The sequence below is a fragment of the Passer domesticus genome, chromosome 9, assembly GCF_036417665.1.
Source record: "Passer domesticus isolate bPasDom1 chromosome 9, bPasDom1.hap1, whole genome shotgun sequence".
NCBI lineage: Eukaryota > Metazoa > Chordata > Aves > Passeriformes > Passeridae > Passer > Passer domesticus.
Window position 1 is genome coordinate 15,086,024 of NC_087482.1, and position 26,015 is coordinate 15,112,038.

A 26,015-nucleotide genomic window follows, 5' to 3' on the forward strand; every position below is an offset into this window, starting at 1 on the left:
TCTAAATATTTCTAAAAATTAGAAGTGAAGATAAAATAGGGTTGCTTTTTCAGGATTCTAAAACTGCTTTAGGAGTGAAGTCCTTAGTCCTTGAAAAGTCCTTAAATTCTGTAGTACTCAGGAATAAATATTTCAGGTAGTCTCTCTACAATAAATAAATTTTAAAATATTTCTAAAACTTTCTCATTTCTAAAAATTCAAAACAAAGGCAAAATGGGGTGGCTTGTTCTCAGGAGCCCCATGCTGCTGCCTGCCCCCTGGGCTCCCCCATCCCCTCGGGGCCCCGCCGCTGGGCACAGCAGCCCCTGCCTGGCTCCTGCCTGCCCACACCGTGGCCATCCACGGCTGCTCCTGGGCACGGAGCTCAGCCAGTGCTGCTGCCAGGTGGGCTTTGCTGCTGCTACCTCCCAGACACTGGGGTGACAGCTCCATCTCTCTATTGCAACAGAAGAAGGGGCCATCACCTACTGATTCATAGAATCACAGAATCACAGAATTTCTAGGTTGGAAGAGACCTTTAAGATCATCGAGTCCAACCCATGTTCTAGCACCTCAACTAGATCATGGCACCAAAGTGCCACATCCAGTCTTTTTTTAAACACATCCAGGGATGGTGACTCCACTACCTCCCTGGGCAGATGATTCCAGTGTTTGACCACTCTTGCTGTGAAAAACTCCCTCCTTAAGTCTAGCCTGTATCTCCCTTGGTGCAGCTTGAGACTGTATCCTCTTGTTCTATCTCTTGTTGCCCGGAGAAAGAGACCGACCCCCAGCTCACCACAGCCACCCTTCAGGAAGTTGAAGAGAGTGGTAAGGTCACCTCTGAGTCTCCTTTTCTCCAGGCTAAACAATCCCAGCTCCCTCAGCCGTTCCTCGTATGGCTTGTGTTCCAAGCCCCTCACCAGCCTCGTTGCTCTTCTTTGGACACACTCAAGCATCTCAACATCCCTCCTAAACTGAGGGGCCCAGAACTGGACACAGTACTCAAGGTGTGGCCTCACCAGTGCCGAGTACAGGGGAAGAACGACCTCCCTGCTCCTGCTGGCCACACTATTCCTGATACTGGCCAGGATGCCATTAGCCTTCTTGGCCACCTGGGCACACTGGTGGCTCATGTTCAGCCGACTGTCAACCAGCACCCCCAGGACCCTTTCCACCTGAGCACTGTCCAGCCACACTGTCCCCAGCCTATAACGTTGCAGGGGGTTATTGTGGCCAACGTGCAGGACTCGGCACTTGGATTTATTGAACTTCATCCCATTAGATTCTTCCCATCCATCCAACCGTTCCAAGTCCCTCTGCAAAGCCCTCCGTCCCTGTAACAGAGCCACACATGCTTCCAGCTTAGTGTCATCTGCAAATTTACTAATAATAGACTTTAAACCCTCATCCATATCATCAATAAAAATATTAAACAGAACTGGCCCCAGCACAGACCCCTGAGGGACACCCATGGTGGCTGGCCGCCAGCTGGATGCAGCACCATTCACAACCACTCTCTGGGCCTGGCCATGCAGCCAGTTCCTAACCCAGCACAGAGTGCTCTTGTCCAAGCCACGGGCTGCCAGTTTATCAAGGAGTATGCTGTGGGAGACGGTGTCAAAGGCCTTGCTGAAATCCAAATAAACAAGATCTACAGCCTTCCCTGCATCCACTAGGCAGGTTACATGGTCATAGAAGGTGACCAGGTTGGTTAAACATGACCTACTCCTCCTAAACCCATGTTGATTGGGTCTGATACACTGGCCATCCTATTAATTCTGTGTGATGGCACTTAATATAAACTGTTCCATTATTTTGCCAGGTACTGAGGTCAGGCTGACTGGTCTATAATTACCAGAATCCTCCTTTGTGCCCTTTTTGTGAATGGGTGTCACATTGGCCAGCTTCCAGTCATCTGGAACCTCACCAGTGAGCCAGGACTGTTGGTAAATGATGGAGAGTGGCTTTGTAAGCTCATCTGCCAGCTCTCCCCTTACCCTGGGGTGGATTCCGTCAGGTCCATAGATTTATGAACATCCAAGCATTTCAGTAGTTCTTTGACTGCCTCCTCTTGGATAATGGGGGGGACCATTCTGCTCCCTGACACCATCAACCAGCCCAGGCGGACAGGTGTCTTGAAGGCAAGTCATCTTCCCACTAAAAACTGAGGCATAGTAGGCATTAAGCACTTCTGCCTTCTCCTCATCTGCAGATACTAAGTTCCCTCCCTTGCCCAATAAAGAACAAAGGCTGGTCTTACCCTTCCTTCTAGCATTAATGTATTTGTAAAAATATTTTTTATTATCCTTTACAGAAGTCGCCATTCTATGTTCCAACTGAGCTTTGGCCTCCCTAATTTTTTTCCTGTATGCTCTAGCAGCCCTCTTGAATACTTCCTTAGAGACCTGACCCTCCTTCCAAAGCTGATACATCCTCTTTTTATTCCTAAGTTCCTCCTAAATCTCCTTGCCCAGGCAGGCTGGACGTTTACCCCACTGACTTACCTTTCGGCACACAGGGACAGTCTGTTCCTGTGCCCTCAAGATCTCTGTTTTGAGGCATGCCCACCCTTCCTGGACTCCTTTGTTTTTAAGGGCTGCCTCCCAAGGGACGCTCTGAATAAGTATCCTAAACAGGCGAAAGTCTGTCCTCTGGAAGTCCAATGCAAGAGTCTTACTGGTGCTCCTCCTGACTTCACCAAATATTGAGAACTCTATTATGTCATGATCACTCTGCCCCAAGCGACCTCCAACCACCACATCTCCCACCAGCCCATCTCTATTTGCAAACAGCAGATCTAACATAGTCCCTCCCCTGGTGGGTTCACCCACCGGCTGCGACAAAAAGTTGTCCTCCATACACTCTAAGAATTTCCTGGACTGCCTCTTTACTGCTCTATTAAGTTCCCAGCAGATGTCTGGTAGGTTGAAGTCACCCACAAGAACAAGGGCTGATGATCCTGAAACATTACCTAGCTGCTTATAGAATAAGTCATCTACCTCTTCTTCCTGCTTGGGTGGACGATAACAGACTCCCAGTAGGGTGTCAGCCTTGTTGGCCTTCCCCTTAATTCTTACCCATAGACATTCAACTCCAGCTTCCTTAGTTTCAATTGCTACGGCATCAAAAGTCTGCTTAATATAAAGGGCCACCCCTCCACCTCTTCTTCCTTTCCCGTCTCTTCTGAAGAGCTTGTAGCCATCCAGTGCAGCGCTCCAGCCATGTGAGGCATCCCACCATGTTTCCGTGATGGCAGCTACATCCTAGCTCTGCAGCTGCACCATGGCCTCCAGCTCATCATGTTTGTTGCCCAAGCTGCGTGCATTGGTATACACGCATCTCAGCTGGGCTACTGACTTCACCCCTAACTTAGCCTTGCAACTCTTGGGCCTGCTTCCAGACAGCCCAGCTGCATCCCCTTCCCCCTTCAAACCTAGTTTAAAGCCCTCTCAATGAGCTCTGCCAGTTCATGAGCTAAAAACCTTTTGCCCTTAACAGAGAGATGTACCCCATCTGGTGCCAGCAGAGCAGATGCTGTAAAAGTTTCCCCATCATCAAAGAATCCAAATGTTGCCGATGACACCAACCCTTAAGCCATTTGTTGGTGATGCGGATTCTCCTGTTTCTTTCATCATTTTCCTCCGCCACCAAAGGGACTGAGCAGAACACTACCTGTGCTCCTGCCCTATCAACTACCTGACCCAGTACCCTAAAGTCCTTTCTAATTGCCTTGACACTCCTCTTTTCAATCTCATCATTGCCAGCCTGGAGTATCAGCAGTGGATAATAATCAAAGGACTGAATCAGCCCAGGAAGTCTCTCAGTGATATTTTGTACCCGGGCCCCAGGGAGGCAACAGACCTCCCTGTGGGATGGGTCTGATCGACATACGGGGCCCTCAGTTCCCTTCAGAAGGGAATCACCTACTACGATTACCCTTCTTTTCTTCTTGATGTTAGAGGTAGTGATCCATCTTACAGATGAATCATAATTGGGGGTGCTCACTGGGCAGACAGTTTTCTTCTAAATCATCTAGTTGGGTCTTTAGTTCCAGGACCTCATACCTATTCTGTAGTGGGACCTGCCAGGATGATGGGGATGGGGAGGAGTTTTTGTTATTACTTCCCCAAAAGGGGACCCATTTCCACTCCTCTTCATCCACCAGGTGCCCTTCTATTGCCTGACAGCGGGAGGCATAGAAGTCCTCAGTCTCTCGGTCAGAGGCCTCCCTTAAAGATGGAAGGGCCCAGCTCCACCAACCTATTTCCATTTCACTTTCCCTGATACTCCTTAACCTTTCAACATCCTCCCTAAGCTCAGCCACCAGTGAAAGGAGGTTGTTCACCTGTTCACACCGCAGGCAGGTCTCCTCCACAACACTCCCTGAAGCCACCGATAAGCTCAAACATTCTGGGCTTGGATGGGTCTGTACAGACACATCCTTTTTGGAGGGCTCAACTCACTTACACTTATACCAGCCACAGTTTTTGACCGTGTAGAAACCATTACTAACAGACACCTCAAACACAAGCAGGCAGCAGAAAAACCTCAAACAACACAGAGGACTCCTTACTAGCAAGAAAGTTGGCAACCCTGCCTGTTTGCCCTGCCTGTGGGAACTGCCGCGCAAACTGCCTTGTATAAGCCCCAGAGACTCACCACACCCGTTTGCTCGCTCCTGTTCGCCCCGCTCCCCAGACACCTCTTATAATCAACCACTCAGCAGCAACTCAGGTAGCTGCACCCCTTGCTCCTCACTGACTCACAATGGCCCAATGGCGGGGCAGCAGGGCTTAACTCCAGTGTTGTTTAGAGGGCAAGGCCAGGGAGCTCAGGGGCAGAGGAAGGGATGCGTTGGTCTCAGGAGGGGCTGGAGGCTGCTCGGCTAGTCTTGGGGTCTCTAGAAGAACTTGAGAAATGGCTGGGACAGGATACAGGGAGATCAAAAAAGGGATGAAGACATCTTGGGGAGACCTATGGGGAGAGCAGGTGGCAGTGGGATCTACAGGGTAGGAGGAGGTTCCCTTGCAGATGGCTGTTCTGGGGTCCCCTTCACAGACCACCTGAGAGGGCTGTCCAGGCCCTTATTACTGCTGGAGGAGCTGCTCACGCTGTCTGGGTGTGAGGTGCAGCCACCGTCTTTCAACTCCTGTCCCGAACTGCCCCTGTGGTGAGAGGAGGTGGCTGAGGCCCCAGCTGCCAGTGGCACACAGGGAGCCTCCTGCACAGCAGGGTCCAGAGCTGGCAAGGCTCCCCAGCACGGCTGCAGCTGCTGGCACAGCTGGGCCCAGCTGGACAGCTGCCCCTTATTGCTGGATCTGGATCTATGTAGAAATCACAAACAGGACAGTACTACTCAGGAATGTGCCTTCAGCCGTTTCATTTTCCAGCATTAGTCTCATTATATAGTTATGACAATGGGAAGATGCAAGCATTTCACATCCCAAGCAGCAGACCAAGAACTTAATGTTGCAACTTACTTTAAAAGTTTCCTGGCCAATCACAAAACCCAAAACCTATTGACAGTAGTTCCATCCAATTAATGTAAGCACACATTCCTTTGGCTAAAGTAATGCTTGCTTATTTCAAATACAATATCTGCTTAAAATACAACGCACAGAGCTCCATTATTAAGCTTAGAACTTCCTCACGTTCAACTAGATAGACGTTTCTGCAGGTTAGGGAGTTGTTTTAGACAAGTGTTAATACATAGACCATTGCTCTCTAAGTCTTTACTTGCCTACTTCTTATACAATTTTTCTGCTGGGAAATCTTATGATTACTTTTTAGCTGTAATTGCAGTTCTGCTGTCACTGAGGCTTGCCTTTTGCAGCTTTCCCAAAACCCTCAGATTCTATGGATTCCCACAATTCCCCCTCTTGGTTCAACTAAAAAGAAACTTTCCTAACGGTCTCCTTTATTAACTCCCTTGCATTTTGTAGATTTCCTATAATATATCTGCTTGTTACTTGCTTAAAGCTTCCTTTTTGCTCACATTAAGTATTGCTATATTACAACACAGCAATTTTAATGCTGTGAAAGTCCAGTCAGTTCAAAGGGCATAAGTCATGTCTGATAACAATTACAAGTCATTGTTCAAAAAATCTCGCCTGTTCTAAGGTTTTAATTCAAAACATTTTTTCTATGGCTATACCTTCATCTACCATCTCTGTAAGATTTGGAGAACTTTCTGTGAATCTATTTCCTACTTTTCTCTCTTGTATGACAAAAACTTCTTTGATAGTTTTCTCCATCATTTGTCGCACCAAAGTCTGCAAGGTGTCACTACTAGTATGGCCACCAAAACACTCTGCACGTATAGACCTATCTTACAGAGTTCCCTTAGCCAAGGTGCAAAGCTCCATTCTTGGAACAAATCATCTAACTATGACAGACCATCTTCTTTAATTTGAGCTGTCAAATCTTTCAGCTTTTGTATGCTGTTTGGATGGATTCAGAATGCTCTGACAGGATCATGCAACAGAATCCTTCAAATTCCTCACAACCGTGTCCATGTGCCAGTAAAAGAAAATCTACTGCTGCCCTGTTTTGAAGGGTAGCATGTCTAACACTATTAACATCTGTCAGCATATCACTGATTGCAGTGGATGTGGCATTAGTTTCTTTACTCAGCCAATATCCAACTCAATGTCATTGTTTCAATGCCCTTGCTGAAGCCAGTTGGGGTAAAAACAAACCTGGCAGCCTGGGCAGGCCTGGCAGGCAGGGCCACGGCCAGGAGCAGCAGGAGTAGGAGGCGCAGAGCAAGGGTCATGGTGCCTTGCCCTCTGCCAGTCCCGCAGCTCTTGCTGCCACCGCTGTCCTGACACCGCTGTCCCAATGTCAGCACCGCTGCTGCCACCGCCGCTGCTGCCACAACAGTTGTGCTCAGGGACTGACTGCTGGCTCCTTGTGCTGCTGTGCAACCACGGGGCTCTGGGACCTCAGAGCCTGCTCTGACATCATGGCCAGGGTGGAATTGTTTGGGAAGGTGGATCTGCCTTCTTCGGGAGGGAGCTCATCCTGCCCAGCTGCTCTGCCCAAGGGCTGTGACAGAGTCCCAGCTCAGCTGATCTCACAGGCTGGGGCATGAAGGGATGCAGAGCAGCTCTGCCAGGATGGACTTGGGGCTGCTGCTAGAAGAGAGGCTGGACGTGAGGCAGCCATGTGCATCCAAAGGAGAGTGCCCAGCAGGTTGAAGGAGGTGATTCCACCTCTCTGCTCTGGTGAGACTCCACCTGGAGTACTGTGGAAGAGGTTTTACAGTGGCCTCTGTGAGCCATCAAGATGTTTGATAAGAGGATCCACGTTAACCCTGGAAATAATTTTCTGCCAATTTTCTATGTCATTGATATAGAAACCAAGAAAGAAAGAAGGATAAATAAGAGAAACCTGCAATGGCCTATTCCAAGAAGAGCTTTGTAAGAATGTAGAAAAGGCATGCAGGCTAGAATAAAAACAGGGTTTGAAGCCTTCTGGAAATGGAGTGTGTTTCTTTGTAGTGTCTCGGTCTCTACCACGACAGAGTACTGCATTCTGCTCTGGGTCCCCAAGACAGGAAGGATCAAGTCCAGAGGAGGGACAAAATGCTCTGAGGGCTGGAGCCCTTCTGCTTTGGAGACAGGCTAGGAGAGCTGGCAGTGTTCAGCCTGGAAGAGAGAAGACTCCAGGGACACCTGATTGCTGCCTTTCAGGGCCTTCTGGGGGCTTGTAAACAGATGGGACAGAATTTTTAGTAGAGCCTTTTGTGACCAGACCGAGGGTCTTTTAATCTAAAAGATGGTCAATTCAGACTAGATGAAAGAAGCACATATTTTACACTATTGCTTTTGAAACCCTGGCGCAGGTTGCCCAGAGAGGTGGACATCCATCCCTGCAGACATTCAAGCTCCTGCTCTGAGCAACCTGACCTAGTTCAAGGTGTCCCTGCTCACTGCAGGCCATTGGGACCAGATGGCCTTTAAATGTCCCTTCCAACCCAAGCCATTCTGTGCTCCTGTGCACCATCAAAGCAGTGCTGCATTAGTGCTGGGCTGATTGTGCTGGCACCTGTATTTTGGTACTTGTGCCATTTAGCAATTGGCCACGAGAGGATTGATGGGCTGGGCAGTGAAGTCTGCAAATAACACTCAGTGTGCTCAAGGAGAAAAAGGAGAGGAACACGGCTTCCAGTTCAGATAAATGCCAGCATTTTGCTGCCCATTCCTGGTTAGAGAAATAAAGGAATGTCCTGAAGATCCCTTCATGTGGATTCATTATTGGCTATATCAGTACTTGTGTTCTGTAAAACAGGTAAGTTGTTACAGCTTCTTGCTCCATTTATCCCTGGATAAACCCCAAATACTGCATTGCTCCTTGTCTACTTTCTTCCAAGTCAAGGCAAATTTTGTTCATTACTGAGTGGGACATAGTCATCTGTTCACAAGCAAATTCCTCTTGCCATTCACACAATGGCTAGACTGCTTTGTTGATTTGCTCCAATTGGACTGTAATTAAGGCCTACCTTTCACTAGAATTAAAGCTGATGCATTGGGAGGCAAAGTGTTGAGTCATTTCTCCTGGAGTCTGACACTGTAGAGAGTTGTTCTGTAAGTAAATGCCATTTGAAGACAGGTGTAGTCTACCATACTTCTGGCATACTAAAAGTGAGAAAAAAACCTTTGAATCAGGATTTTATCCTTTCTTCCTCCACCTCTTCCTCCCAGGAATTTTAATCTCTGGGGTCTAAGCTCTTCAGCTGCCTCACAAACATTCTTTTAATTCAGACAGTCATCCATGCAGTGAGCCACAAATCAGGACCATGGTGTGAACCTTGAAGCAATGTAGGTTTATAGCACTGAAAATAATAATCCAACACCCAGGTTAAGCCAAGCATTTCTCAAATAACTCCACATGTCCTCAGAGATGTTTCAAAAATGATCATTTAATAAGCTGGGAGTGGGGAGAGAGAATGTCCTCAAAATCAAAAATACAGCTTTTTGAGGTCTTTATATTCCTTTAAAAAGAGAGTCCAAATTGTTAATCTATGGAACATTAACTAAGAAGTGAATGACAGATTGTCAAAATAATTGCTTAGGGAACAAATGACCATAAATAAAAACAAGTTTAATGTAGATAATAAGTAAACCATCACACTAAGGAAAAAGCCTGACCAGCCAAAACTAAAACAAATAAAGCTGTTTCATCTGCCTCATAAAAGAAAAAAAAAAAAATGAAAATAATCAGAGATCGTCAAGGGCATTACTGTCTATAGAAACTTTTGTGTATTGGGAAAAAAGGAAGGAAAGTGTAGCATGCAATTCACAGATGTAACCTGGAATTTATTGGTGGATTTGTTGCAGAATTTCTGAGAGCAGAGTGGAAAAGCATAGGGGCTGATCAGACCATGTGTGGGCATTTACAGCAGTCTAAGGGATGTTTCTGGGACCAGCTGCAGGAGGAAAAGCAGCACACAATTCCTGGGACAATCTCTTTGCTGGCTGTGGACTTTTTGACAGCCTGTCCCCTAGGGCTGGGGGAGCTGTCACGGGGCAGGGAGGGCCAGGGCTGGCAGTGGCTGCTCAGGGATGGCTTTGGCCCCTGTCCCTGGCAGCAGCCACTGCCCAAGCAGCTGCGCTGCCCCCGGGCTCTCCTCCCGGCCTGCTGGGCTTTGTTGGCTGGCACAGCCTGTGCCAAGGGCCGGCAAGGTGCCTGCAGGCCCCAGCTCTGGGGGAAACAGAGAATGTCCTGCCCGTATCCACCGTGCTGCCAGCTCAGCAGTGCAGCACAGCACGGGCTCACGCTCCCCATCGCTCCCACAGATGCGGCCGACCCCACAACACGTGTTTCCCATTCCCAGAAGAGCCTCAGAATGGGTTGCTGTTGGGGAACCCTCTGTTTGCATGTGATAAGGGCAAGTTTGGCTATCTGTTTCTGCCAGGAAATTATTTGGAAGTGCTCAACTGAACCTCAACTCAGAGCTTCGGCACTGCAGTTCATGTCTTTGACTGTAATTCCGTCCTAGCAGTCAGTTTTATACCCCTCCCCTTATTTTCTATTGTTATAGCATATTTTATTACCAAGGGCTTGCTCCTTTACCCCACGTCTTGGTTTTGCCCACTTGTCCATCCCCCCAAAGACCTGCCCTTTTGTTCACTGTTCCTCCTCCCATTGCATGTCAGTCCCTCTCCAAGCCTGCCCCTTGCTCTAGAAATTTTCCTATCAATTTTGTATCCTTCGGAACCCCATTGGTTTGTTTAAATTCTTCCCCTCCCCTGTAATCCCCAATTGGTTTAAACCTTGTATTCCCCGCCTGGTGTTCCACCCTCAGTTTCTCCCAATTGGCTAAAGATTGGATCCTGCCCTGGGACGCTGCCAAGTTTGTAAGTTGGTGTATGCCTTTAATGCAGTGTTGTTCTGGCCCTGATGGTCTGTAGAATAATCACCTTCAGAAAACATAGAGCAGACCTCACCCTGTTCCTTGTCCCTACCCTCAGTGCAGTCCTACCCCCAAGGCAGTCCACCTGTGCTGTAGAGCAGCTGTGCCCTGCAGCCACAGCCCAGATTCGACAGTTTTCTGGGGGCGGCCCAGTGCCACTGTGGGTGTGGGCAGCTAGTGGGGCTGAAGACATCGGGCAGCACAGCACTTCCCAAATCAGCTCTTCTGCTGCAATAAAGAGATGCAGTTGTCACGCGAGTGCCTGGGAGGTAGCACCAGCAAAGCCCACCTGGCAGCAGCACTGCCTGAGCTCCATGTCCAGGAGCAGCCGTGGAGGCCAGGACTGGGCCCTGCTGTGCAGGAGGGTCCCTGTGTGCCACTGGCAGCTGGGGCCTCAGACACCTCCTCTCTTCACAGGTGCTCCTCTCCATCTCCAGAAGAGCAGCCTAATAACGCAGGCAGCGAGAATTTGAGCCATGACCTCAGCTCTCCACTTCTGCCCCTATCTGCCCTGCCATGGCTGCAGCAGTGTCACGAGGCCATCCCAAAACCCACCGCTCCTCAACGAGAACCTCTGCCCCTGAGCCCCCTGGTCCTGTTCCTCGGCCAGGACTGAAGGTGGGCAGCCCTTGCCTGGCAGGGCAGGGCGTGGCCCACATTTTATATTCAAATAAAGAGTTGGAGTTTTCACAGTTATGTCTGGGTGGTAGCAGCAGCAAAGCCCACCCGGCACCAGCAGTGGCTGAGCTCCATGCCCAGGAGCAGCCGTGGATGGCCACGGTGTGGGCAGGCAGGAGCCAGGCAGGGGCTGCTGTGCCCAGCGGCGGGGCCCCGAGGGGATGGGGGAGCCCATGCTGAGCGTCCCTGGGCTGAGGGCACATTTCCTTCTGTGGGATCATCTGGGCCTGGACCTGAAGAGGCACACAGGGATATTTTGGGGTGCCTGATGAGGGTTCCAGGAGTCCCGCATGTTTTAAATGAATTAGCTTTTTTTGATTAATAAGGAGAACTTATTCCATAATTAAAATTAATTCGTAGAAAATCTAGAAGCAAATATCAGATTGGCCCTGAACCAGGCTAACAGCGTCAGGTGAGACAGGTGGGGCATTTCTCTCCCCTGTGCATCACGAAGGGACAGCTCTCTCAAAGTCTTTTTTGTCCATTTCCAAGCTCCAAGCAGTGTGGAGGGCAGGAGTTTTTCTGCTTTCTTATGGTTGTTTTTATCCTTTTTGCATATTCATGTATTTTTTCCTTTCTTGCTGCAGCTCTTGCTGAGAGTTTCCCCAAAACTGGTAAAAAATTCACTTTGTTAGAGGAAAATCTCCTGCAATATGCATTCTAGGAGGCACACATTTATCTTATAGATGATGCAAATTGAATGCACATTGCTGAGGTTTGGTCAGAGAAATAATCTTCTGGAATCAGCATTTCTGGGGACGAATATTCAGGCTAGGATTTTGGTGCATGTTGATTGCCCTGAACCCTCCTTTGTTATGCTAGGATTTTCATTAGGCGAGATTACTGTAGTCTCAGCATGAATTTGTGCATACAATCTATCAGAATCCCTCCCTTTCTCTATTAATTTATTAAATTTGTACTTTTAGGATACACTTTGACAAAGCTTACTTATTTTCTAATTTTATGTTTAGTATTTCTAAAACTTAACAACTACGCTTTCATACTACTAGTCAGGGTATAAAATTAACAGCTCTTCTCATAAGGTAGACTATTCTAAATCTTTAATTTCTTTTCTTTGGATTGTCAATTATATTTTTTTATATCAATGCATGTGCTTATTGTACTTTAGATATATTTTGACTCCATAGTCGTTTAAGGCTGGTAATATTTGTAAAATAAGTTTTTCATGTTTTCTTATGTTGCCTGCTAAAATGTGTCTTTATAACTGTCTCATGTTCTTGTTTTCTAATTCTTGAGCAATTTGCTTTATTCTACTCTCAGGATTTATTTCTTCTCTAGCTCTTCCAGAAGAAAAAGTTTTAATATATTGCTTACAAATTTTGCCATTTTATTCTTTTTGCTCTATTTCACATTTTCTTTATTGCAGTGTCTTTTACTTCTCATAGTGCACCTTCTGAATTTGTTAAAATTATAGCGTACTACACTAACTTGGGAGTGTGCATATGGCTCATTCTTTTTGGGCTTGGATGACTGATACAGTGACAATAATCCTCTGCAGTTTTAACACTCTAGCTCTCTCAAAGCCCCTTTGGGTTGCAGCCAAAGGGCCAAGATGTGTATCTTCTGGGTAGCAGAGCTTACACCTTGGGATCTAGTCACTGGTGTCCTTCGTCTCATTCTCAGTATTTACTTCATAAGATTTATAAGAGCCTTTTAAATTGTTTTTCAGGATTTAGGATAGCATCCGCTTATTTCTAATTGTTATAGTTTTATTTCTTTGACATTTTAGCTCTAAAGTTGTAATTAGTCTGTACACTTCTCTTTCTTTCAGCTATACTTGGCTGTTTTCCTTTATTTTAATTTGATCCTTATTAAATATCTAACGGCTTTTGTTATATCCTATCTGATTTAATGTTACTTTTAGTGTTTCTTGGAACTTAAATCTGGTTTGTATCTTATATACTTTTTTTTTTTCCGATTTTTCACGAATCATATTATTGTTCTAATATATTCTTTCCAGTGTTTCATTAGCTTTTACTTCTATTTCTTTTGTCTGTTATAACAAAAGCACTAAAATATTTTATTTTTTGAAATAAATTTGCATATCACACCTTAAATATTCAGTTCACCTAAAACAACCTCATGAATAATACAGTTTAAAATAAAATATTTTACTTCTCATAACAATGGGTTTTACAGCTTACAAGCTTAGGTATTAACATGCATCAGTCTATTTTACTTCAAGGAGTAGTGGTGACTTTTTAGTGAGGTTTGGCTGGTGTTTCTGTTGGTGGATTTACAGGTCTTCTGTCCTGTCTTTCTTTGCAGCTGAACCTGCTGGTGAAGGTGGTGCAGCTTCCCAAGCCACGTCCAGGACGGAGCTTCTGGGAGATGCTGAGGGTAGGTCAAGGCCTTTCCCCTGGGAGAGCTGCCAGCTCAGAGCCCAAAGCTGGGCCAGGGAGGCAGCGCTGCAGGTGCCAGCACAGAACCATGCACGTGTGTGCCCTCGCCCTGTGTGATTCCCTCACCGCTCCTGCGGCTCAGTGGTGCCCGTGCAGATCAGCAGAGATGGCAGAAGCTTCTGTGGCTGTTGAATTACAGGTGTGTCTGCAGGGAGGACTTCTCCAGCTCCTTTGCTGATTCCTACACAGAAGCCTGGCAACCATCGCAGAGGTGAGTAGTGTGTCCCTGCTGACCACACAGGCTAAGCCCTGCTTTTGTGGGATCTGTTCCTGGGAAATGGAATTCTGTTGCTCTAAGGTCCTCCGAGAGGGAAGGACCAAGCTACAGGACACCAGAAACCCCATGATCCATCCGAAAACATGAGGCAAATGCTGAAGGAAATGCAGCAGGCAGGAGAAGGTGGGTGCATTTCCCTCATGCTTCCCCTGGGACTCAACATCTGGGGGCTTTGGCTGCACATCTGGACACGCCGTGCCTGGCACAGTGGGAAGGGATCCATGGCAGCCTCGCTGCCCCGCTGCTGCTTTGACGCCCTGCAGGGCTGCTTCCCAGCCTGGCCTGGCTACAGCTTGTGCCCAGCCCCTGCAGGAAGGCATTTGGCATCAGCTGACAGGCCTCCTAATTGCACCACAGGCCTGAAATCCCCTGCAATTTTCCAGTCGCCGGGTAGAACAGAAAGGGCACCAGTTTGGAGAGGGGAGGGCCCTGGCCTTCCCAAAATGTTTATAGGGATTTCCTGATTCTTAGCCATGTCTTTGACAAGCATTCCCTCCGGAAGGCGCCACCTCCCCAGTGGGGAACAGCCCCACCTGATCCAGCTGTCCCTCTTCCTTTCTCCAGAAGTGGATGCAGAGGCTGGGCATAAGGCGGCGTTTCCCGGAGGAAGCAGTGGTTCCGTGCCAGCCTCTGCTGCAGGAAGAGAGGCGATGCCAGGCACAGGCCCAGGAGGTAATTGCTGTGCCTCTGGGCCTGAGCCCTGCTGAGGCTTGAGCTGCTCTCTCTGCTGCCTTGCAGTGCAGGGACAGCCTGGACAAGTCAGGCACAGCCCAGGGGAATTATCCCGAGCAGGCTCAGGGCACTCGGGTCCTGAGCAGTCCTGCTGGGGTCCCTCCATGGGAGACATGTCCTGAAACCTGGCAGTGACTGCATGGGGTGCCCATGGTGGGGAAAGGACAGAGGGGGAGAGCAAGGCTCCAGTGTGTCCTGAGAGGGCCTGGCTGTTTGCCCTTGGGATCTGGGAGCTGTCCCCACAGAAGGAGGGCAGGAGGGACAGAGGGAGGGATGGATAGCTGTGGCACTGCCTGCTGCAGTTTTCCCCGGGGTTTTAGAGAGGATTTCCTCTGTGTCTGAGGGAGAGAACCCGGGGGCCCTGCGCTGCTCCAGCCACCCCTCCCAGGGATGTTGCTGAGGGCAGGGAAAGTGTGGAGAGTGACCAGGAGCCAGCCCAGAGCTCCCCAGGGCCCTGTGCACCTTTGGCCATGTCTATTCACATCTGGCTCCCATGGCCTTAGCCGACCGCCTTGCAGTGCCCAGTTCCCTGAGGCAGATGGGGATCCCAGCACACCCTGGAAAGTGTTCTCATCTGTGCTCCGTTCTAGATGAGGTTGCTGGGAAGGCTTCTCCATGAGCTTGGATGAATAAAGTTTTGAAGCCCTTGGAGCCTTCTGCAGGTATGTTCTCAGCATGCCACCAAGGAAGAATTGTAGACAAGCGGGCAGGCACCAGGTGACAGAAGCTTCTGTGGCTGTTGTGTTACAGATGTGTCTACAGGGAGGACTTCTCCAGCTGCTACCTTGGATGCTGCACTCAAGCCCAGCTCCCATCACAGTGGTGAGTAGTGTGTCCCTGCTGACCCCACAGGCTGAGCCCTGCTTTTCGGGGATCCATTCCTGGGAAATGGAAATATTTTTCTCTAAGGTACTCCAGCAGGGAAAATCCAAGATACAACAGATAAGATGTCCCTGGAACCATCCAAACAGATGAGGCAAGAGCTGAAGGAACCCCTGCAGACAAGAGAAGGTGGGTGCCTTTCCCTCATGCTTCCCCTGGGACTCAGCAGCCGGGGCCTTTGGCTGCACATCTGGACATGCCATGCCCGGCACAGTGGGAAGGGATCCATGGCAGCCTCGCTGCCCCGCTGCTGCTTTCACGCCCTGCAGGGCTGTTTCCCAGCCTGGCCTGGCTGCAGCTTCTGCCCAGCCTCTGCAGTATGGAATTTGGCATTAGCTGATAGATTGCCCCAACTCTACTGTGGGCCTGAGATCCCCTGCCATTTCCCAGTCTCTGAGAAGATCAGGCGGTGCAGCTGTTTGCACAAGGGAGTGCACTGGCCCAGCCCCAATTACCTGGGCTTTTTCCTGATCTTTACCTGTGACTTAGACAAGCATTGCCTCCTGAGGATGCCACCTCCCCAGTGGAGAATATTTCCATTTAAGCCAGTTGTCCCTTTTTTCCTTTTTCAAGTGATGGACCAAAAGGCTGTTCAGGAGGAGGAACACTCAGGGAGAAGCAGTGGCTCATTGGCAGCCCCTGCAGCAGAAAGGAAGGCGATGCCAGACACGGGCACAGGCACAGCAGGTAATTGCTGTGCCGGGCTCAGCCCTGGCCGGGGCTGTGTGGCAGCAGCTCTTCCCCCAGGGCTGCCCTTGCCCGGCCGGGCAGCAGCCAAAGCTGGAGGCGCCTCGGCTTCCAGGCCTCTGGAGCTGGTTCAGAGCCCCGGGGAAACGGGACTGGTGCAGCAACGTCCCTGGCGCTGCAGGTGCTGCGGAGCTGGCCCTGAGTGCCCAGAGGCCCAAGGCACAGGAGCAGCCCCGAGCGGGAGCCCTGCCGCCAGCCCAGGGCCAGAGCCAGCCCTGGCTGCCGACTGGGCAGGGGCTGCGCTGGGTCCTGACAGGGCCTGAGCCTGTCCCCTGGGGCTGGGGGAGCTGTCACGGGGCAGGGAGGGCCAGGGCTGGCAGTGGCTGCTCAGGGATGGCTTTGGCCCGTGTCCCTGGCAGCAGCCACTGCCCAAGCAGCTGCGCTGCCCCCCGGGCTCTCCTCCCGGCCTGCTGGGCTTTGTTGGCTGGCACAGCCTGTGCCAAGGGCCGGCAAGGTGCCTGCAGGCCCCAGCTCTGGGGGAAACAGAGGACGTCCTGCCCATATCCACCGTGCTGCCAGCTCAGCAGTGCAGCACAGCACGGGCTCACGCTCCCCATTGCTCCCACAGATGCAGCCAGTACCACAAGTCCAGTTCCCAATGCCCTGGATGGCCTCGGAAGGGGTTTCTGTCAGGGAACAGGCTGCTGGCTAAGGTTACTGGAAGGCGTCCTTTGTTTGGAGCTTGTCTTCATGTTGTGCTGCTTAGGAATCGGGTATTCCTGGAAGACAAAACAGTGAGTGTTTTGTTGCTCTCCCCCTTAAACAGCTTCTTTTGAAAGTCTAACGTGGTCAGGGAACATTCCCATTGAGATTGCAGTGGGGTTGTGGCCAGTCCATGGTTGTCCAAAGAACTCTGCTGAGGTTTCTGCTGCTGCCCAGTGCTTCCATTGGCCTCTCAATTGCTGGGCCTTGTCCTGGGGGCCCCGCTGGGGCTGCAGCCAGAGCTGGCTCCCACTGAGGCTGCCTGGCCAAGAGCAGCCCCAGGGGCACAGGGCAGAGGCAGAGGGAGGTGGGGAGGAGAAAGAGCAGGGCCGAGGTTGCCCTTGAAAGGCAGAGGTGCTCTGGGGCCCGCTCCTGGCCAGGGACCCTGCCCAGAGCCGTGCCCTGCTGGCCTGGGCCTTGAGGGGCAGCTGTCCAGCTGGGCCCAGCTGTGCCAGCAGCTCCAGCCGTGCTGGGGAGCCTTGCCAGCTCTGGGCCCTGCTGTGCACGAGGGTCCCTGTGTGCCACTGGCAGCTGGGGCCTCAGCCACCTCCTCTCTGCACAGGAGCACCTCGGGACAGGAGTTGGAAGACGGTGGCTGCACCTCACAGCCAGACAGCGTGAGCAGCTCCTCCAGCAGCAGGAACGGCCTGGACAGCCCTCTCAAGTCTTCTGTGAAGAGGACCCCAGAACAACCGTGTACACAGAAGCCTCTTATTGCCCCGTAGATCCCACTGCCACCTGCTCTCCTCATGGGCCTCCCCAAGCTGCCTTCATCTTTTTTTTTTCTCTCCGTCTGTCCCATCCCAACCAACCCGAGTTCCTCTAGGGACCCCAGGACCAGCCCAGCACCTTCCAGCACCTCCTGAGACCAACACATCCCTTCCTCTGCCCCTGAGCCCCCTGGCCTGGCCCTCTAGGCAACACTGAAGATGACACCCCACCCCACCCCCACCCTCCTACCCGCTCCAACTCCCGCTTGCAGGGTAGGCAATGGCCCATTCCTCTGTGTTCAAATAAAGAGATGGATTTGTGTCCTAGTTTGAAAGCAAAACCAGTGAGAGGGTCCAAGTCAGAAATACAGTTTATTAGGAAAAGGGAAAAAACCCCAAAACACAGGCAATAATACAAAAGAAAAACCACTGACAGGGTCAGAATACAGCCGCCTGACACCCTGCTAGTTAGGGTGGTGGTAGCAGTCCAGATGAAATGGACTTGTGGAAGTGGTGATCCTGTAGAAACAATCTGGTAGCTCTCATCCTCTGGAAAAGCAGTGGGTAGGGGCAGCGGTTCCTCTGGGAATCCAGTGGAAAGACTGCTTGTTGTGTCCCAAAACCCAGATTATATCCACCTGGGGATGCTTAGCTCCTCCCCCATGGGCAGAGCATCTCACAGTGGGCTGATATCATTCTGCCTCATGCTGTGGGTCCTTGATTAGCCATGAAACAGAAATGGCTCTGGGAAGGAGTTATCTCTGAGTCATGTGGCAAGACATTGATGGGCCCATTAACAGGAGATAAGGAAGAAACAATGCCCCTCCTGGTTTCAGCAGCTCTTGAGGATGGCATTAGAATACATCTTTACACTACAACCCAGGACAAGCGGTCACCCCAGTGTCCAGGTGGCAGCAGCAGCAAAGCCCACCCAGCACCAGCACTGACTGAGCTCCATGCCCAGGAGGAGCCGTGGATGCCCACGGTGTGGGCAGGCAGAAGCCAGGCAGGGGCTGCTGTTGAAATGGAGGTTTTGGGGGGTTCAATTAAGTTAGCAATATATGGACTAAGCATTTAAATTTTAAATTGTAGAATTATGTGTTGAATTTTAACCTTTTACTTAAGAAACCTCTGCCATGGTACAAAGGGCATAGAAAAATGCAAATTTCTGAAGCTTCTTGCTATGAAGGACAATACCAGTGTCATAAACAGGGCAGGAGATCTTTCTCCTTTTTAAGGCCTTTATTAAAAACATTCAGCTCAGGTTGTGGGAAACGACAGGTCGCCCGCACCCCCGCTGCTCCCAGGAGTGGCACGGAGGAGGAGGATGATGCAGCTGTGCCCGCTTGTATGCAGGCAGAGCTGGGGCTTCCGTCCTCGAGGGAGTAGTGGGAATTCCGCTTTTTTGGTCTAACATTCCAGATCCTCTTTCTAGCTGACATCCTTTCAAGTTAGGGTGAAAAGTAAAAAGGATCTTAGCAGATACTAAGGATTAAGTTCCTCACCTTTAGACATTACTTAGGTTTCTTTATTCCATGTTGGCTTCTTGTTTTTAGGAGTTTTTTTCCTGGAAAATTGCAAAATTTGGTGAAATGCATTCTCATCTGCATACTAGCTCTGATGTCACCTCCCCCTGCTACCTTCAGGCTCCTGGGAAGCAGCAGGGGGACAACTGCGCTTGATTTCTAACCATTAACAGGTAATTGAAGAAAAACTATTAACAAGAGGTGATTGCAACATGAAGCTAGCAACAACAAATAGTCAACATTTCAACTCTCAGCAACTGGCCCAACCTGTTTAACTTTGCAGCCTTAAAAAAAAAAAGGATAATTTGTGGGGGCGAACACACCAGGTGTGGAGACACGAGGCTTGACTCCATTTCAGAAGGCTGATTTATTATATATTCTATTAAAATAGTACATTAAAACTATACTAAAAGAACAGAGAGGAAAAAATGACCAGAAGGCTACAAAGAAGAACAATAGAATGGAATGCATAACAAAAATCTTGTGACTGCTCACAGGCTCAACACAGTTGGCTGTGATTGGTCATCAAGTGAAAACAATCCACATGGAGCAATGGAAGATGCACCTGGATGCAATGGAAGTTGCATTCCACAGCAGCAGATCGTTATTGTTTACATTTCTTTCCTGAGGCCCTCAGCTCCTCAGGAGGGGAAAAATCCTAGGAAAGGATTTTTAATAAAATATCATAGCTACAGATCACTTTTTTACTCATAACACCAGGAGAAGACCAGGGAATGCCAGAAGCCTAGACTAAGGAGCTCCTCTGTCTCCAAGCTGATCCATCCAACAGACATACTCAGATAAGCACCAGGGGACCACAGTGCACGCAGAAAGGAGAAAAGTTCAAAAGTTCAGTCATGAGGAAGACCACAGCCTTCGGCCTCAGAGACCACCAAAGACCCCAGTGTGACCACCACAGGAAACAACGCGTGCCCAGAAGGGCGTGGATCTCATCGCCATGTGAGGGGAGGACAGGCGGGGCCAGGGGTTGAATGTGCATGAAGAGATTGTGTAATGCATTGCATATGGAACATGTTTGTGAACAAAGATGTGGCTCGGACCAGGGCTCGGGGCACAAGTTTTCACGAGAGCCATCTCGCCTGTGCCAGGCCCTGACACGCATACCCACTTCATAACTACATCAGGTTGTGGAGTGTCACTATAGGACATGAAATAAAACAACACAGACATGCATCTCTCCAAGGTAAAAAAGAGGGCAGTTGAATTTCTGACTCCAACATTTACAGATTTCCAAAAGTGAGAGTGGATTGGAGGGTGAAAGTGCCACCTCTCCAATGACACTGGGCAAACCAACAGTCCATCAAATTTCTCCTCCTGCAGAAAAGAATGCATAACAATAAGTTATTTGCATAAAATGCGTGAGAAAGTTTGCTACAAGAATGTAAACATCAGAAGGCTTAGAAGAACTTGTCCTAGGGTGAGGTTATGATGCTTGCATCCCCAGTCGTGTGTTCTGTTAATGCTGGATATTACGTACTGTGCCTTCACGACTGGCCCTGAAGAGCAAGGTTTGTTTTGGTTTGTTATCAGCCTGCTCCCCCACGGCTGGCAGGACAGACAGACGGCGCAGTACATAGTGCAGCTTTTGCTTTTTGCTTTGCTTTCTGTTGCTTGCTTTGCTCTTGCTTCTGCTGTGCTCCCGCTTTGCTTTTGCTTTTTGGCTTCTGCTTGTTAGTCAGTTTAGCTAAGCAGTCCAGATTTTTCCCTGGACTGTTTTTCCTTTCCCTTTTTCGAACCACTCACACCTGCTCCAGACTGGGACCTGGGAAACACCGAGAGTTTGCATCCTGTGGCTGCAGCAGCTATCCCCAGCGCCGGAGGGAGCGACAGCAGAGCCACCACTGCCAGGAAAGACTTTCTGAATTTGTCATCCTTTTCAGATGGGTAAAAGCATTGTCATCTGCTATTGTTCATTTTGTGTGCTGGGGGTGTTTTGCCTGTCAAATAAACAGGTTCTTTCCACTTCTCTCCAAGGAATCCTTCCCGACCTGCTGGGGGGAAGGGGCCATGTGGGGTTGCTTTCTGGGAGGGCCTCCTTTGGAGGTCTTCTCCCAGATTGACCCTAATCCAGGACAGAACATTAAAAACCAGGGTGACAGTGGAGTCTATTTATTCTGCAGATGGCTTCACTGTGACCAGCGGTGGGGCCCCGAGGGGATGGGGCAGCCCATGCTGAGCGTCCCTGGGCTGAGGGACATTTCCTTCCGTGGGATCATCTGGGCCCAGACCTCCTCCAGTGCCATGGCCAGGAAAAGAGGGAAGCCATCAAGAGTATCTCCAGGGACACAGCCTGACCGGCAATGTCAGCAGGCAAAACAAAGCTCCTCCCTAATTAACACACACTGGATAGGACCTAATTGATGGGCCATCACCAATGCAGGGTGCTGCACAGGGTCTGCTGCTCTCAGCCAGGGCCAGAAGGAAGGGAAGGGAAGGGAAGGGAAGGGAAGGGAAGGGAAGGGAAGGGAAGGGAAGGGAAGGGAAGGGAAGGGAAGGGAAGGGAAGGGAAGGGAAGGGAAGGGAAGGGAAGGGAAGGGAAGGGAAGGGAAGGGAAGGGAAGGGAAGGGAAGGGAAGGGAAGGGCTGTGTAGCCTCAGGGTCCGACAGGGCTGGTGAGCAGCCCCAGAGACACAACAACCCAGGTCCAACCAGGCTTGTTTTCCAGGTCAAAACACTCGGCGTAGCTGGCCTGGACTTCCCTGTAGGGCACATGGGGGCTTTGGAGTCCCCCTAAGGTGCACGAGGGAGTGGGGTCCCTTGTGACACACCCAGGGATATTTTAGGTGTCCTCTGAGGCATGGAGGGCACTGGGGTCCACTTCAAATCATGCAAGGGATTTGGAATCCTGTGTGAGGCATGCAGAGGGTTTGGGATCTCTCCCAAGGTGTGCAGGGTGCTGGGATCTCTCCTGAGGCACATGTCGGGGTTCTGGGGTCTCATTTCACATGTAGAAAGGGCTGTGGACTCTCGTAAGCGTGCAGGTGCTTTGTGTCCCTCCTGCTGCACGCAGTGGGGCTGGAGTGTCTGTTGAGGCACGCAGGGGACGGGGAGCTCCGGCAGTCCCTCCCGGGCCCGTGCGGCTCGGGGCTGCCGCGGCCCAGGGCCAGCCGCCGTGCCGGGATGGCGGTGGCGAGGCGCCGAGGCGGAGCTGCCCCGCCGGGTCACGCTGCATCGGCACAGCACGGGCGGTGCTGAGCGCCGGGCAGGCGGCACCGCCAGCCCAGGGGCCACAGCCCCGGCCCTGCCTCTTTTGGGGCCGGGCACAGACAGCCCCACGGGACGGGCACCGCTCAGCACTCGAGGGGATGGAACAGATGCCAGAGGAGCCCCAGGAGCCCTGGACAGGGCCCTGGCGTTGCCTGTCCGGCTCCCCCGGGCCTGTGGCCATCCCGGGCAGCAGGGGCTCGCTCTGGGCCATGCTCTCCCCGGCCAGCGGGGCTACGAGCCAGCACCCGGCTCCTGCCACTGCCCTGAGAATGCTGAGGGGATTTCGGGGCAGAACTGAACTTGACAGGGACAGAATTCATAGGAGACTTGTTTTGGCCTTTTACAAGGTTAACTGAGAAACAACTTAAAATCCCCGGCTAAATCGTCTGCTTTAACGCGTGGGGATTCCTTCAAGACCCTTCCTAACTCCCGTGGTGCCGGGCCGGGCCGCGTCCCAGCGAGCACCAACACCCAGCAGCTCGATGGATGCAGCACGGCTGGCACCAGGGAAACGAGTCAGTATCCCTACAGCTGCCCGCTCTGCCTGCAGGGCTGTCACACAACAGCAATGTTCCAGAAGGAACAGGCATTTTTACATCCTCACGACCGTGTGATCTTTGGTCCTGGTGGTGGATCAGAGAGAAAAGCCAAATGTGACAGACTAAACTTGACTGTAGGAGAGGGATGCCTCAGCAGAGGGTCTGGGGACCTGTGGTGCCAGCCAGTGGCCTGGCACTCGGACACAGCAGGAAGACCCCAGACTATCACACTTCACCTGCGAGGGTAGAAAAGCTCAGGCGTTCTTTGTTCAAGGTCCTCCAGAGGCACCAGCTGAAGCTGCCACAGTTCCACCTTGATAAAATTGTTTAAAAAGATTCAGAGGTCTGACACTCTGCTGTGGAGGACATTCCACATGTTATATTTGCCAAATTTTCCAATCAAAAAAACCAAAAAAACAAACCCAAACAAAATTAAATAAAACAGCAATTTTAATTATGTAACTTAATATATATACAATTGAATAAACTCGAAACACTGACTATATAATTTGGTTTAAATTACGAATAATTTGGTCCTGATAATAGCGTATAAGCAAAACTAACCATGCGGGGTATGCATGGGGTACGGAGTGCAGGGCTTTTGGACCCCCATCACCTCACGGACTAGCTTGTGAAGACAAAATTCCCCTTTTTATGCTGTATGTCCTTACCATCTCCTCCCATTTTCGATTCGTCACACTTGTATCACCGCCCTCATCATCACCTTTACCACGCATGCTCCACACTTCTTTAAGTAAGTTGTACCACTCTTTGGGGATCTTCTTTGAGGAAGGCCTCTCCTCTTCCTCCATGTCCTGTAGTTCATCTTTTGGATTAAACATGCGCACCAAGCTGGTACTGTATAAACCAATATTGTGTTCTAACATTAAAGCAGTGAATCTCATATAATCAACATTTGCCTGGTGTCCAACCAAATTCTCCTCTCTTCCAACTAAATTCAGTCATTGTTATCTCTTGCTTCTTCCTGTTCTGAACAGCTGCAGGAGAACGGTGGGGAGAGGGATAACCCCTCCTCTCCCTTTCTTGCTTGGCATTACACCTTTAACTGTTTTATTATTTCCAAATATTAATTACTGTATCAGTATTGATTACTCTTTCAATTTTGTCAGCATGAATCATACCTATTTACCACACACAGTTCTCATCTTTTGGGCATTTAGGAGCTTTTCATTTTGCTTTGCACCCAAGAAAAATATAGCCCCAAATGTGCACAAATAACTCCTTTAGCATGTCCTCCTTTTCAGCTGGCATTTCCATTGTTCTCTGCTATCTTGTCCTCATCTTTCCACAATTCCTGTGTCTATTCAAGTCCAGCCTGGCACAGTGCACACATTTGCTTTAGTTCTGTAGTGATTTATGGCCAGCCATCCTGCCAACCACACCCATTTCAATGTTGCAACAACCTAACTCTGGGCTGCAGTATGTGAATCACACTCTGCTGTGTGAGATGGCAGAGCACCAGAGCAGGCACTGAAGAAGGGGCATTCGGTACATTAGTGAAGTGAGTGCTGGAACCTGGGCTAGCTCTTAGAACTCCGGCACTACGGCAGGAGTCGGGAACTGCCTCGCTATGGGCATTTACCAGAGGCAGAGCCTTTAGTGCCACTTGCTCTCCAGTGCCAGACACAAGCCACGACAGGAACGAAGCACAGGAGAAAGGAGGAGGCTCCCTGTCTTCAGGTTCTGCAAGGAATACCTTAGTCCAGGTGAAGAGAACAGGATGAGAAGCCCCTAGCTGTACTGCCCAAGGGGTTTTGTACACATACAAGTCATGGGGTGGATGCAAACAATGAACCAATAGGGAATCCTCAGGAGAGGAGTGAGGGGATTACATCAAGTGTCTGGGGCCAATTGGGGTAGGAGGGTGGAGAGGATGGGTCACAAGGGCCAGTGGGGCTCCCAGGAGTAGGGGAATGCCAAAGGGGAGTTGCAGTCAGGGATTGGCCCAAAGGTTGGGGAACCAAGGGGCTGGGTTGCCTTGACAGGCAGGGAAAGAGCTGGAACAAGGGTTTGGGAAGGACACGAGGGACAGTTTGGAGGGAGGGTAAAACCCACAGGTAAACCAACTCAGGAAAAAAATGGGGGCACAACAGAGCCCTTAAACAACACTTAAAATGAAATCAATAAAATAAATTTGAACTGCAACAATCAAGAGCATCTTGAGGGACGCAGCCTGACCAGCAATGTCAGCAGGCAAAAGAAAGGTTTTGCTGAGCAATGGCCCTTTGATGAAGCAAAACATTTACAATCAGGGCAGTCCATTCATGCAGACGGGCACACACTCTGGGGGTACAGCTGAGGCCATGAGGTCACAGCAGGGCTCTGGGGTCACAGCTGGCTGAGCTCTCAGCAGGCCCTGAGGTCACAGAGGTGCCAGAGGTGCCAGAGCCCCGTGGTTGCACAGCAGCACAAGGAGCCAGCAGTCAGTCCCTGAGCACAACTGTTGCGGCAGCAGTGGCGGTGGCAGCAGCGGTGCTGACGTTGGGACAGCGGTGTCGGGACAGCGGTGGCAGCAAGAGCTGCGGGACTGGCGGAGGACAAGGCACCATGGCCCTTGCTCTGCGCCTCCTACTCCTGCTGCTCCTTTCCGTGGCCCTGCCTGCCAGGGCTGCCCAGGCTGCTCCGCTGCAAGCGCGGCGAGCAGGTGAGCCGGCAGCCTGGCTGCCCTTTCCCGGAACAGCGCTCCCTGCTCCCTGGGAAGCGCTGGGGATGGTTTTGCCCCGGGCTTTAGGGAGGGTTTCCTCTGTGGGAGGGAGAGAGACCCCACGGGCCCTGGGCTACTCCAGCCACCCCTCCAGAGATGTTGCAAAGGGCTTGCAAAGAGGTTGGAGAGTGACCAGGAGCCAGCCCAGAGCTCCCCAGGCCCCTGTGCAGCTTTGGCCATGTCCATTCACATCTGGCTCCCACAGCCTTACCCAACACCCCTGCATTGCCCAGTTCCCTGTGGCAGAAGGGGATCCTAGCACACCATGGAAAGTGTTCTGATCTCTGCTCCCTTCTAGACTGGAATCGTGACATGGGTTTTCAGGAAGTCCTGATGAAGGATGGTTTGAAGTTCTTTGAGGATGCTGGAGGCAAGTTTTCATTCTGTCTTTCCTGAGTGAATAATCAGGATTAATGCAACAAAAGTTCACTTACAAACCATTTCCCTT

The 26,015-nt window shown here is 50.5% G+C and overlaps 1 long non-coding RNA gene across 1 annotated transcript; it reads left to right on the top strand.

Moving 5' to 3' along the window:
- The first annotated feature begins 15,881 nt into the window (after window positions 1-15,881).
- LOC135307211 (uncharacterized) lies at window positions 15,882-18,091 on the top strand. The gene is made up of 3 exons (XR_010367935.1): window positions 15,882-16,078; window positions 16,707-16,872; window positions 17,403-18,091. It is a non-coding gene; the product is annotated as an uncharacterized LOC135307211 (long non-coding RNA).
- Window positions 18,092-26,015: the final 7,924 nt, after the last annotated feature.